At 41.4% G+C, this 15,045-nt stretch overlaps 3 pseudogenes; 2 read left to right on the top strand and 1 right to left on the bottom strand.

Moving 5' to 3' along the window:
- Positions 1 to 287: 287 nt before the first annotated feature.
- LOC134931455 (5S ribosomal RNA) lies at positions 288 to 406 on the bottom strand (annotated as a pseudogene).
- A 4,012-nt stretch (positions 407 to 4,418) lies between these two features.
- Positions 4,419 to 4,537, top strand: LOC134931454 (5S ribosomal RNA; annotated as a pseudogene).
- Positions 4,538 to 10,970: 6,433 nt separating this feature from the next.
- On the top strand, positions 10,971 to 11,089 carry LOC134931452 (5S ribosomal RNA; annotated as a pseudogene).
- The last annotated feature ends 3,956 nt before the right edge of the window (positions 11,090 to 15,045 follow it).

The following is a 15,045-nucleotide window of genomic DNA, read 5'->3' as shown; positions in this document are numbered from 1 at the left end:
AATGGTTGTAGACATTGATTCGTCTTACCCCCAATTCCCCTGACCAGCACAGAATTTCTGTGTTAATGGAACCAAAGAGTGATCATGAGAGTTATTTGATAAGTAAGACCCACTTGGGCTACTTAATTCGAAATTGGTTGGTCTCCTGCATTCAAATGAGCTAGACTTTCTGACGTAAGCCACAAAAAATGGTAGTAGGCCTCAAAAAGGAAAAGGAAAGGGGAAAAGAGAATTAGTGGTGATACTGCTGTTGGCGTCGCAAACACATGTGAAGGGAAATGGTCCCAACTCTACAACACCGGGTATTCGCAGGAAGTCTCCTCTCCTGGTACTGACCCGGCCCAACGCTGTTTGGCTTCCAAGATCAGACGAGATCGGGCATTGGCAGCGTGGTATGATAGTAGAGAATTTTTATGATAGTACACCAATGAGAGTGCACCTATGTAGGAAACGGAAGAAAGAGGAAAAAAGGGAGACAGAAGGAGACGGGGAAGAGGAAAAAGGAAATGAAAATAGTATATGGGAGAGAAAAGGAATGAATCAGTATAGCGTAATAGATGGATCTGCTTTCTGCGTTAGACACAGCTCAACAAATCCCACTTCTGTGGTATTGTGCTCCGTGAATCGCAGATGAGAGTCCATGAAACAGTAATGAAGTATGAGCAAGAGGTATAAAAGATAAGCTGGGTTGAACTGTCATTTTGAAACCAATTTTCTTCTGGTGACTCTAGATGTAGAGGCACTCTACACTAGCATTAACCATCATCAAGGCCTTACAGCTGTCAAATATTATCTGGATCAAGGAGGCGAGAAAGATTTTTCAAATTTTCTTTTGAGATTACTCGACTTTGTCCTCTCTAAGAATTATTTTGTCTTTCAAGAAAAATTCTTCTTACAAGTGAGAGGTACAGCAATGGGCGCAGCCTGTGCACCGACGTATGCGAATCTGTTTTTGGGATGGTGGGAGCACTTTTATGTTTTTAAAACCATCAATGAGAAATATACCATTCATGTGATATTATGGCTAAGATATATCGACGATATCTTTATCATCTGGGACGGAGATAAGAACCTTCTGATGGATTTCATTACCATCCTTAATACCAATGACCTCAACATCAATCTGACCTACACCATCAGTGCTGAAAAAGTCCCATTCCTGGACCTGAATATCTATAAATCCACCACAGGTTTCCTTGAAACTGAGCTATATCGGAAGGAGACTGCAACCAACAGTCTCCTCTTCCAGACCAGCTCTCATTTTCCCCCTACGGTGGAAAACATCCCCAAAGGAGAGTATCTTAGGCTGCGGCGCAATTGCTCAGAAGAACACACGTTCAAAAACAAGAGCAGAGAACTCACTAATCACCTCCTGACTAGGGGCTATAGCAGACGATCACTCAAACGCGCATACTCAGCTACAGCAATGGTAAAGAGAGAGAGTCTGATTTTCAAGAAGAAGAAAGAGGTCCCCGAACAGGATGATGTTATTAGATTCATAGGAACTTTCTGCCCCGAGTGGAGAATGCTCAAGAATGCGGTAACAAAACATCTCTCCATACTACAGCTGGATCCTGATTTATCCCCTTTTCTGAATTCACCTCTACAGATGAGCTGGCGTAGATCCAAGAACATTAAAGATCAGCTAGTTCAGAGCCACTTCGCAACAACTACACTAAAGAAACCCTCGGTCACTGGCTCTTTTCCCTGTGGCAAATGTAAATCATGCCCTCAGATACTGAAAAGCAGTACAGTTAAGGACAGATATGGCCAAACAGTGAAATTACAACACTTTTTTAATTGTGATACACAAGCAGTCATATACTGTATAACCTGCGGATGTAATCTGAAATATGTTGGTATGACCACACGAAAACTTAAAGAAAGAGTCCTGGAACATTTGGGCAATATACGCAATGCAGCGAAAGACCTTGCACGAATGAAACAACTTACTTCTGTTGCCAGGCATTTTCACCATCACCATAAGGGATCCATCAATGAACTTAAAGTCTTCGGTCTAGATCGTGTCCATTTGGGCATACGAGGTGGGGATATCACTAAGGAACTGTACAAGAAGGAAAGTGAATGGATCTTTCGGCTCAACAGTCTCAGGCCCTATGGCCTGAATGAAAACATCAATTATGCAGTGTTCTTGTGAATAATCCTCCCAGTAACAGAACTTATTTCAACTCTCATCATTTTTCCACAATTAACCCTCCTTCTACTGTCACTCTTTCTTTCTTCCAATACTCTCACTTTCCCTCTCCTTTCCCCACCCCATCTCCTCACTCGCCTATCCCCTTACCCACACCCCACTCACAGGCCTCCAATGGGTGGTCACCTTCACCATTATGCCCTCCCTTTTCCTCAATCAACCTCCCTCTCTCCTTTCTCATTTCATATCTACACCGTTCCCAAGTCATCCATTTTTCACTTCACTGGTACACTCTTGTCCCCTTCACCTGTTGGTTCTAAATAGTTCTTTCTTCCCCCCTCCCTTCACCTCCTACCCTTCTTCACCATTAATATTTCAATCCTCCTATACCCTTTAGGTTTATTATTTATTTACCCCACTTACTCCCACATCATTTTCCTATGTATCAATATATAATTTCTGCATTGCTGATCTGCCAATCTGCTTTAATCCCTAAGGTATTTTTATTATTAGTTTTTTATTATTATTTTATTTTTATTTATTATTTATTATTTTTTATTTATTTATTTTTATTATATTTTCATCTTATGCCATTTCAATTTTCTCCTACCCTTCTTTCTACTCAGGGTTCCTACTTATTACAATGATTTTCTTAATTCTGTTTCTTATTTATGTTGTAATCAGTCTTCCCTTCCCTGCGCTGCTGTCTTGCCATTATCCAAGATGTCGCCAAGGGCTTATCTGCTCTCACAATAGGCAGCTGCCATCCACAAAGATGGCGCCCGTGATCTCGCGATATTTCAGGGCCATCACATGTGCACACACGGCCAGTCACCAAATGGCCTCTCGTGATTGCACAAGCCCCGCCCCCCAATGCACGTCACGTCCCGTCGCCGTAACAATGGACAGACGCTCCACAGCGGCGGCCGCTATCCTCAGCCCAGCGGATATGATATCACCTAATTAACGGTCAGTACATACTCTCCAGCTGCTATAAAACCCCATGCTGCATATTCCCTCCTAAACCCGGAAGTGAACAAGCCCGTCAGGGCGAAACGCGTTTTCCGAGAGGGGGACCACACACTGAGTGATTTCTCAGCTCCTGCCTGGGCACATGACTATGCCCTAACCTGCCTTCTTTCTCCAACTTTGGTGACCGTAAGCCAATAGCTGCTCTGTGCACATCCTGCACAGACAGCAACACACTCTGTGTATTTATTACATATGCTTTACTAGACAGCATGTTAATAGTCCTGTAGCATACATAGATTTTTTTGGCAGATAGTGCTGATGACCACAAGCCTGCTGCTGTCCTGTGTATATTTGGCACAGACGGCAACCCTTGATGCGCATCAACTTCCATCACATCTGATTGCACCCACTGTTGCTCTGCATATAGCGTGCACAGACAATAACACATTATGTGCATTTATGAATATGCTTGATTATACAGCAAATTTTTAAATCTGTGTAGCACATCTATATATTCTTATCAGAGTTTTGATAACTGGAAGTCCACTGCCGTTCTGTATATATTCTGCACAGACCGCAATCCTTGATGCGCTTTATATTAATCTGTTGTATGTTATTCTATGTCATTTGGACCTGTGTAGCACACACACAGTTCTTTGCTACAGCACTACTGTCTAATAACTTAACATTTACAGCCAAAATCTTCTTTTCATTTATTTTTTCTTTTCATCCCTTTTCTTCTTCCCTGATTTTTCCTAAATCAATATCTGCTAAAATATCCACACCATTATGCTAAGTTTTTTTTCCAGTGGAGGCCAGTATATTGTCTGATAATTATCCTACTCATCATGAGCCTCAGCATGTTCTTTGAATTTCTAACTTTATCCTAATATGCACGATAAATACCTATGTGATTTTCTAAATCAATGTTTAATTATTAGTAATTTCATTTCACTTCAATTTCTCACTAGTCTTTTGTGATGATATACACATTTTTTTGACAGTTCAACCCAGCTTATCTTTTATACCTCTTGCTCATACTTCATTACTGCTTCATGGACTCTCATCTGCGATTCACGGAGCACAATACCACAGAAGTGGGATTTGTTGAGCTGTGTCTAACGCAGAAAGCAGATCCATCTATTACGCTATACTGATTCATTCCTTTTCTCTCCCATATACTATTTTCATTTCCTTTTTCCTCTTCCCCGTCTCTTTCTGTCTCCCTTTTTTCCTCTTTCTTCCATTTCCTACATAGGTGCACTCTCATTGGTGTACTATCATAAAAATTCTCTACTATCATACCACGCTGCCAATGCCCGATCTCGTCTGATCTTGGAAGCCAAACAGCGTTGGGCCGGGTCAGTACCAGGAGAGGAGACTTCCTGCGAATACCCGGTGTTGTAGAGTTGGGACCATTTCCCTTCACATGTGTTTGCGACGCCAACAGCAGTATCACCACTAATTCTCTTTTCCCCTGTTCCTTTTCCTTTTTGAGGCCTACTACCATTTTTTTGTGGCTTACGTCAGAAAGTCTAGCTCAATTGAATGCAGGAGACCAACCAATTTCGAATTAAGTAGCCCAAGTGGGTCTTACTTATCAAATAACTCTCATGATCACTCTTTGGTTCCATTAACACAGAAATTCTGTGCTGGTCAGGGGAATTGGGGGTAAGACGAATCAATGTCTACAACCATTCCAATTACCTAGTGTGATTAAACAGACCAGAACATTTTATTAATTCTAATTATCACATTTTTTTCTTTGATATGGATCATTTATATGGGTGTTTTCATTATAAATGTTAACATTAAAAGTTATGTTTTAAGTATCTCTCTCTACATGTTATAGGAATTTTCCTTTCCTTTCAAGAGTGCGCCCACACAAGAGCCTTCTCTCTCTCCCTTCCCTTTAGTATATGTACTCTCTGGCTCTGGGCGCACCACCAAGCAGGACAACGTTATTTATCGAAGTATAAAACACAGTTTTTTCTTCTTTTTTCCTATTTTGGAGTGTTTAATTGTCCAAATTTTGGTTCCACATTATTAAAACAGTACTAATTTTTCCAGTGCCCGATCGCCCTTTGTCTAGTTTAAGCATTAGTCTATGCTGTTTACAACAACAGTCTCTGATCGTTTAGCACGGTTAAAAATTATCGCCTAATTTTGTATATTAATACATTAGTATTATTCCTTTTTTCACCCTATGATCCTGTTTTAGCAGCTAAGCACAACTACTATTCTGCCCAATCATTGGGATTGAGGAGCAATATAAGTATATTAGCTATAATTTGCTTGAAACTCTATACTTAATCCTAGTATGGCCACATTCTCTCTGAAGACTGAATTATTAAGACGCCAGAATTTGGAAAGCTTTGGGGACCCATTCTCTGAGACCTATGTACAATCTACCTCAAATTCAGACTGGCGGACCACCTTCTCCAGGCTACAGAAAAGCCTGCAGAAGAGGACACGCCTATCATGGGATGTTACAACTTTAGAAAATTATATCAAACATAAGATTGTACCTCGGGGCCTAAGGCCTAAAATATTCCCATCCTTTCCTCTCGCAACTGATAATTTAAAAACCGAATGGGAGGCAGTATTGCTCAAATGTTCTCATGAACTATTACATCTTTTGGTCAAACATGATACCCTACTGATAGACCAGGTTGAGAAAGAGATTGACGAACTTGGCAAAACGCTGGAAACGTGGGAAAAAGATCTATCCTTTCAAACGGCTTTTGACTCAGAAACACAAGAAAGAAATAGTCCTATATGAACAAGCGATAGTTGATCGAAAACGTAACAAATTCATTAGGGACCGACAAGATTTCTCACGTGGTGACGTTTTCAGGTGGAATCCCACACCCCTAAATAAGAACAGAAAACGAAGGGAAGATCCCACCCTCTCCGAATTTGAATCCTCGAACAGTGGAGACTCGGCCTGCGAAACCTTTGAAGATAATTCCTACAATCGTGAAGAGGCAGAAGATTTTACCCCACGTTTTTTTAGGACAGGGACAGAGGCCAAGAGGTCGCACCAGAACCCGAGGAAAACAAGGAGAGGGGGAAAGAAGAGGCGACGGACGAAACCAAGATTGGGACATACCGAGGACTGCCCGATACCCAGTCCGACAAAGGAAGACAATACGGTAAACCCGACCGATCCGGCTAAACTTCAGGTCATTAATCTATCCACAAGATCTCTATCCCATGACCATATGGAAGTACTTGCCAAGGGACTTTTCCATTTTCTCCGGTCAGATCCTTTAAATAGATTTGCCCGGGAAAAAGGACTTGAGACTATTCGGGAGGAAGCTCCTCTTGAAAAAATTCTTTGCTAGACAAGAACCAAGACTTTCTGAGAACCCTGCAGATCAGGATTGGTCTGCGGAAGACCTCAATGCTATCCAGGAACTAGAACATCTTCGCAGAGAATCCAATATGGATGAAGCATCCATTCAGAGACCTAAGTGCAGACCCAAATCCTCTTTTTTCCCTCCCGATCACAACTGCCCAGAGATCAAGGTCTTCTTGAATAGAGTGTCCAAAGAATTTGACGACATCTATGCACAAACCAAAAAACGGACTTCATCAATTTCCAAATAATCTTAAATTCAAGGAGAGAAAAGCACTCCAGGAATTAGGTACATGGCGTGACATCGTTATAAAACCTTCGGATAAAGGTGGCAACATTGTCCTTTGGCCCCAAGAAATGTACATCACTGAAGCTCATAGACAGCTACATAATCCAGCATGCTATAAAAAACTTCTCAGCAATCCCACCGCCAGATTCTTGACCGCCTACAATAACCTAATACAAGAAGCCGCAGCCCAATGTACAATCACAAAACAGGAATCACAATATCTCACAGTCCAGAACCCAAAGACACCTACATTCTATCTTTTGCCTAAAATACATAAAAATGCCCCCTCAACCCACCAGGGAGACCTATTATGTCTGGCAACGGCGGACTTTTGGAACAACCAAGTAGGTTTTTTGGACCTGCATCTTCGAGACTTTGTTCTTTCTTTGCCTTCCTATCTACAAGATACATCTGATCTATTACGAAAGATCCATGACATACATTTTGAAACCAATTTTCTTCTGGTGACTCTAGATGTAGAGGCACTCTACACTAGCATTAACCATCATCAAGGCCTTACAGCTGTCAAATATTATCTGGATCAAGGAGGCGAGAAAGATTTTTTCAAATTTTCTTTTGAGATTACTCGACTTTGTCCTCTCTAAGAATTATTTTGTCTTTCAAGAAAAATTCTTCTTACAAGTGAGAGGTACAGCAATGGGCGCAGCCTGTGCACCGACGTATGCAAATCTGTTTTTGGGATGGTGGGAGCACTTTTATGTTTTTAAAACCATCAATGAGAAATATACCATTCATGTGATATTATGGCTAAGATATATCGACGATATCTTTATCATCTGGGACGGAGATAAGAACCTTCTGATGGATTTCATTACCATCCTTAATACCAATGACCTCAACATCAATCTGACCTACACCATCAGTGCTGAAAAAGTCCCCATTCCTGGACCTGAATATCTATAAATCCACCACAGGTTTCCTTGAAACTGAGCTATATCGGAAGGAGACTGCAACCAACAGTCTCCTCTTCCAGACCAGCTCTCATTTTCCCCCTACGGTGGAAAACATCCCCAAAGGAGAGTATCTTAGGCTGCGGCGCAATTGCTCAGAAGAACACACCCTTCAAAAACAAGAGCAGAGAACTCACTAATCGCCTCCTGACTAGGGGCTATAGCAGACGATCACTCAAACGCGCATACTCAGCTACAGCAATGGTAAAGAGAGAGAGTCTGATTTTCAAGAAGAAGAAAGAGGTCCCCGAACAGGATGATGTTATTAGATTCATAGGAACTTTCTGCCCCGAGTGGAGAATGCTCAAGAATGCGGTAACAAAACATCTCTCCATACTACAGCTGGATCCTGATTTATCCCCTTTTCTGAATTCACCTCTACAGATGAGCTGGCGTAGATCCAAGAACATTAAAGATCAGCTAGTTCAGAGCCACTTCGCAACAACTACACTAAAGAAACCCTCGGTCACTGGCTCTTTTCCCTGTGGCAAATGTAAATCATGCCCTCAGATACTGAAAAGCAGTAACGGTTAAGGACAGATATGGCCAAACAGTGAAATTACAACACTTTTTTAATTGTGATACACAAGCAGTCCATATACTGTATAACCTGCGGATGTAATCTGAAATATGTTGGTATGACCACACGAAAACTTAAAGAAGAGTCCTGGAACATTTGGGCAATATACGCAATGCAGCGAAAGACCTTGCACGAATGAAACAACTTACTTCTGTTGCCAGGCATTTTCACCATCACCATAAGGGATCCATCAATGAACTTAAAGTCTTCGGTCTAGATCGTGTCCATTTGGGCATACGAGGTGGGGATATCACTAAGGAACTGTACAAGAAGGAAAGTGAATGGATCTTTCGGCTCAACAGTCTCAGGCCCTATGGCCTGAATGAAAACATCAATTATGCAGTGTTCTTGTGAATAATCCTCCCAGTAACAGAACTTATTTCAACTCTCATCATTTTTCCACAATTAACCCTCCTTCTACTGTCACTCTTTCTTTCTTCCAATACTCTCACTTTCCCTCTCCTTTCCCCACCCCATCTCCTCACTCGCCTATCCCCCTTACCCACACCCCCACTCACAGGCCTCCAATGGGTGGTCACCTTCACCATTATGCCCTCCCTTTTCCTCAATCAACCTCCCCTCTCTCCTTTCTCATTTCATATCTACAACCGTTCCCAAGTCATCCATTTTTCACTTCACTGGTACACTCTTGTCCCCCTTCACCTGTTGGTTCTAAATAGTTCTTTCTTCCCCCCCTCCCTTCACCTCCTACCCTTCTTCACCATTAATATTTCAATCCTCCTATACCCTTTAGGTTTATTATTTATTTTACCCCACTTACTCCCACATCATTTTCCTATGTATCAATATATAATTTCTGCATTGCTGATCTGCCAATCTGCTTTAATCCCTAAGGTATTTTTATTATTAGTTTTTTTTTTATTATTAATTTTTATTTATTATTTATTATTTATTATTTTTTATTTATTTATTTTTATTATATTTTCATCTTATGCCATTTCAATTTTCTCCTACCCTTCTTTCTACTCAGGGTTCCTACTTATTACAATGATTTTTCTTAATTCTGTTTCTTATTTATGTTGTAATCAGTCTTCCCTTCCCTGCGCTGCTGTCTTGCCATTATCCAAGATGTCGCCAAGGGCTTATCTGCTCTCACAATAGGCAGCTGCCATCCCACAAAGATGGCGCCAGTGATCTCGCGATATTTCAGGGGCCATCACATGTGCACACACGGCCAGTCACCAAATGGCCTCTCGTGATTGCACAAGGCCCCGCCCCCCAATGCACGTCATGTCCCGTCGCCGTAACAACGGACAGACGCTCCACAGCCGGGGGCGGCCGCTATCCTCAGCCCAGCGGATATGATATCACCTAATTAACGGTCAGTAACATACTCTCCAGCTGCTATAAAACCCCATGCTGCATATTCCCTCCTAAACCCGGAAGTGAACAAGCCCGTCAGGGCCGAAACGCGTTTTCCGAGAGGGGGACCACACACTGAGTGATTTCTCAGCTCCTGCCTGGGCACATGACTATGCCCTAACCTGCCTTCTTTCTCCAACTTTGGTGACCGTAAGCCAATAGCTGCTCTGTGCACATCCTGCACAGACAGCAACACACTCTGTGTATTTATTACATATGCTTTACTAGACAGCATGTTAATAGTCCTGTAGCATACATAGATTTTTTGGCAGATAGTGCTGATGACCACAAGCCTGCTGCTGTCCTGTGTATATTTGGCACAGACGGCAACCCTTAATGCGCATCAACTTCCATCACATCTGATTGGACCCACTGTTGCTCTGCATATAGCGTGCACAGACAATAACACATTATGTGCATTTATGAATATGCTTGATTATACAGCAAATTTTTAAATCTGTGTAGCACATCTATATATTCTTATCAGAGTTTTGATAACTGGAAGTCCACTGCCGTTCTGTATATATTCTGCACAGACCGCAATCCTTGATGCGCTTTATATTAATCTGTTGTATGTTATTCTATGTCATTTGGACCTGTGTAGCACACACACAGTTCTTTGCTACAGCACTACTGTCTAATAACTTAACATTTACAGCCCAAATCTTCTTTTCATTTATTTTTTCTTTTCATCCCTTTTCTTCTTCCCTGATTTTTTCCTAAATCAATATCTGCTAAAATATCCACAACCATTATGCTAAGTTTTTTTTCCAGTGGAGGCCAGTATATTGTCTGATAATTATCCTACTCATCATGAGGCCTCAGCATGTTCTTTGAATTTCTAACTTTATCCTAATATGCACGATAAATACCTATGTGATTTTCTAAATCAATTGTTTAATTATTAGTAATTTCATTTCACTTCAATTTCTCACTAGTCTTTTGTGATGATATACACATTTTTTTGACAGTTCAACACCAGTTTATCTTTTATACCTCTTGCTCATACTTCATTACTGCTTCATGGACTCTCATCTGCGATTCACGGAGCACAATACCACAGAAGTGGGATTTGTTGAGCTGTGTCTAACGCAGAAAGCAGATCCATCTATTACGCTATACTGATTCATTCCTTTTCTCTCCCATATACTATTTTCATTTCCTTTTTCCTCTTCCCCGTCTCTTTCTGTCTCCCTTTTTTCCTCTTTCTTCCGTTTCCTACATAGGTGCACTCTCATTGGTGTACTATCATAAAAATTCTCTACTATCATACCACGCTGCCAATGCCCGATCTCGTCTGATCTTGGAAGCCAAACAGCGTTGGGCCGGGTCAGTACCAGGAGAGGAGACTTCCTGCGAATACCCGGTGTTGTAGAGTTGGGACCATTTCCCTTCACATGTGTTTGCGACGCCAACAGCAGTATCACCACTAATTCTCTTTTCCCCTTTCCTTTTCCTTTTTGAGGCCTACTACCATTTTTTTGTGGCTTACGTCAGAAAGTCTAGCTCATTTGAATGCAGGAGACCAACCAATTTCGAATTAAGTAGCCCAAGTGGGTCTTACTAATCAAATAACTCTCATGATCACTCTTTGGTTCCATTAACACAGAAATTCTGTGCTGGTCAGGGGAATTGGGGGTAAGACGAATCAATGTCTACAACCATTCCAATTACCTAGTGTGATTAAACAGACCAGAACATTTTATTAATTCTAATTATCACATTTTTTTCTTTGATATGGATCATTTATATGGGTGTTTTCATTATAAATGTTAACATTAAAAGTTATGTTTTAAGTATCTCTCTCTACATGTTATAGGAATTTTCCTTTCCTTTCAAGAGTGCACCCACACAAGAGCCTTCTCTCTCTGCCCTTCCCTTTAGTATATGTACTCTCTGGCTCTGGGCGCACCACCAAGCAGGACAACGTTATTTATCGAAGTAAAAAACACAGTTTTTTCTTCTTTTTTCCTATTTTGGAGTGTTTAATTGTCCAAATTTTGGTTCCACATTATTAAAACAGTACTAATTTTTCCAGTGCCCGATCGCCCTTTGTCTAGTTTAAGCATTAGTCTATGCTGTTTACAACAACAGTCTCTGATCGTTTAGCACGGTTAAAAATTATCGCCTAATTTTGTATATTAATACATTAGTATTATTCCTTTTTTCACCCTATGATCCTGTTTTAGCAGCTAAGCACAACTACTATTCTGCCCAATCATTGGGATTGAGGAGCAATATAAGTATATTAGCTATAATTTGCTTGAAACTCTATACTTAATCCTAGTATGGCCACATTCTCTCTGAAGACTGAATTATTAAGACGCCAGAATTTGGAAAGCTTTGGGGACCCATTCTCTGAGACCTATGTACAATCTACCTCAAATTCAGACTGGCGGACCACCTTCTCCAGGCTACAGAAAAGCCTGCAGAAGAGGACACGCCTATCATGGGATGTTACAACTTTAGAAAATTATATCAAACATAAGATTGTACCTCGGGGCCTAAGGCCTAAAATATTCCCATCCTTTCCTCTCGCAACTGATAATTTAAAAACCGAATGGGAGGCAGTATTGCTCAAATGTTCTCATGAACTATTACATCTTTTGGTCAAACATGATACCCTACTGATAGACCAGGTTGAGAAAGAGATTGACGAACTTGGCAAAACGCTGGAAACGTGGGAAAAAGATCTATCCTTTCAAACGGCTTTTGAGAAACACAAGAAAGAAATAGTCCTATATGAACAAGCGATAGTTGATCGAAAACGTAACAAATTCATTAGGGACCGACAAGATTTCTCACGTGGTGACGTTTTCAGGTGGAATCCCACACCCCTAAATAAGAACAGAAAACGAAGGGAAGATCCCACCCTCTCCGAATTTGTATCCTCGAACAGTGGAGACTCGGCCTGCGAAACCTTTGAAGATAATTCCTACAATCGTGAAGAGGCAGAAGATTTTTACCCCACGTTTTTTAGGACAGGGGACAGAGGCCAAGAGGTCGCACCAGAACCCGAGGAAAACAAGGAGAGGGGGAAAGAAGAGGCGACGGACGAAACCAAGATTGGGACATACCGAGGACTGCCCGATACCCAGTCCGACAAAGGAAGACAATACGGTAAACCCGACCGATCCGGCTAAACTTCAGGTCATTAATCTATCCACAAGATCTCTATCCCCTGACCATATGGAAGTACTTGCCAAGGGACTTTCATTTTCTCCGGTCAGATCCTTTAAATAGATTTGCCCGGGAAAAGGACTTGAGACTATTCGGGAGGAAGCTCCTCTTGAAAAAAATTCTTTGCTAGACAAGAACCAAGACTTTCTGAGAACCCTGCAGATCAGGATTGGTCTGCGGAAGACCTCAATGCTATCCAGGAACTAGAACATCTTCGCAGAGAATCCAATATGGATGAAGGCATCCATTCAGAGACCTAAGTGCAGACCCAAATCCTCTTTTTTCCCTCCCGATCACAACTGCCCAGAGATCAAGGTCTTCTTGAATAGAGTGTCCAAAGAATTTGACGACATCTATGCACAAACCAAAAACGGACTTCATCAATTTCCAAATAATCTTAAATTCAAGGAGAGAAAAGCACTCCAGGAATTAGGCACATGGCGTGACATCGTTATAAAACCTTCGGATAAAGGTGGCAACATTGTCCTTTGGCCCCAAGAAATGTACATCACTGAAGCTCATAGACAGCTACATAATCCAGCATGCTATAAAAAAACTTCTCAGCAAATCCCACCGCCAGATTCTTGACCGCCTACAATAACCTAATACAAGAAGCCGCAGCCCAATGTACAATCACAAAACAGGAATCACAATATCTCACAGTCCAGAACCCAAAGACACCTACATTCTATCTTTTGCCTAAAATACATAAAAATGCCCTCAACCCACCAGGGAGACCTATTATGTCTGGCAACGGCGGACTTTTGGAACAACCAAGTAGGTTTTTGGACCTGCATCTTCGAGACTTTGTTTCTTTCTTTGCCTTCCTATCTACAAGATACATCTGATCTATTACGAAAGATCCATGACATACATTTTGAAAACCAATTTTCTTCTGGTGACTCTAGATGTAGAGGCACTCTACACTAGCATTAACCATCATCAAGGCCTTACAGCTGTCAAATATTATCTGGATCAAGGAGGCGAGAAAGATTTTTTCAAATTTTCTTTTGAGATTACTCGACTTTGTCCTCTCTAAGAATTATTTTGTCTTTCAAGAAAAATTCTTCTTACAAGTGAGAGGTACAGCAATGGGCGCAGCCTGTGCACCGACGTATGCAAATCTGTTTTTGGGATGGTGGGAGCACTTTTATGTTTTTAAAACCATCAATGAGAAATATACCATTCATGTGATATTATGGCTAAGATATATCGACGATATCTTTATCATCTGGGACGGAGATAAGAACCTTCTGATGGATTTCATTACCATCCTTAATACCAATGACCTCAACATCAATCTGACCTACACCATCAGTGCTGAAAAAGTCCCATTCCTGGACCTGAATATCTATAAATCCACCACAGGTTTCCTTGAAACTGAGCTATATCGGAAGGAGACTGCAACCAACAGTCTCCTCTTTCCAGACCAGCTCTCATTTTCCCCCTACGGTGGAAAAACATCCCCAAAGGAGAGTATCTTAGGCTGCGGCGCAATTGCCTCAGAAGAACACACCTTCAAAAAAACAAGAGCAGAGAACTCACTAATCGCCTCCTGACTAGGGGCTATAGCAGACGATCACTCAAACGCGCATACTCAGCTACAGCAATGGTAAAGAGAATTAGATTCATAGGAACTTTCTGCCCCGAGTGGAGAATGCTCAAGAATGCGGTAACAAAACATCTCTCCATACTACAGCTGGATCCTGATTTATCCCCTTTTCTGAATTCACCTCTACAGATGAGCTGGCGTAGATCCAAGAACATTAAAGATCAGCTAGTTCAGAGCCACTTCGCAACAACTACACTAAAGAAACCCTCGGTCACTGGCTCTTTTCCCTGTGGCAAATGTAAATCATGCCCTCAGATACTGAAAAGCAGTACGGTTAAGGACAGATATGGCCAAACAGTGAAATTACAACACTTTTTTAATTGTGATACACAAGCAGTCATATACTGTATAACCTGCGGATGTAATCTGAAATATGTTGGTATGACCACACGAAAACTTAAAGAAAGAGTCCTGGAACATTTGGGCAATATACGCAATGCAGCGAAAGACCTTGCACGAATGAAACAACTTACTTCTGTTGCCAGGCATTTTCACCATCACCATAAGGGATCCATCAATGAACTTAAAGTCTTCGGTCTAGA

The sequence above is a fragment of the Pseudophryne corroboree genome, chromosome 5 (assembly GCF_028390025.1).
Source record: "Pseudophryne corroboree isolate aPseCor3 chromosome 5, aPseCor3.hap2, whole genome shotgun sequence".
NCBI lineage: Eukaryota > Metazoa > Chordata > Amphibia > Anura > Myobatrachidae > Pseudophryne > Pseudophryne corroboree.
Note: the sequence above shows the minus strand (reverse complement) of the source record. Positions and strands in the feature narration are given on the sequence as shown.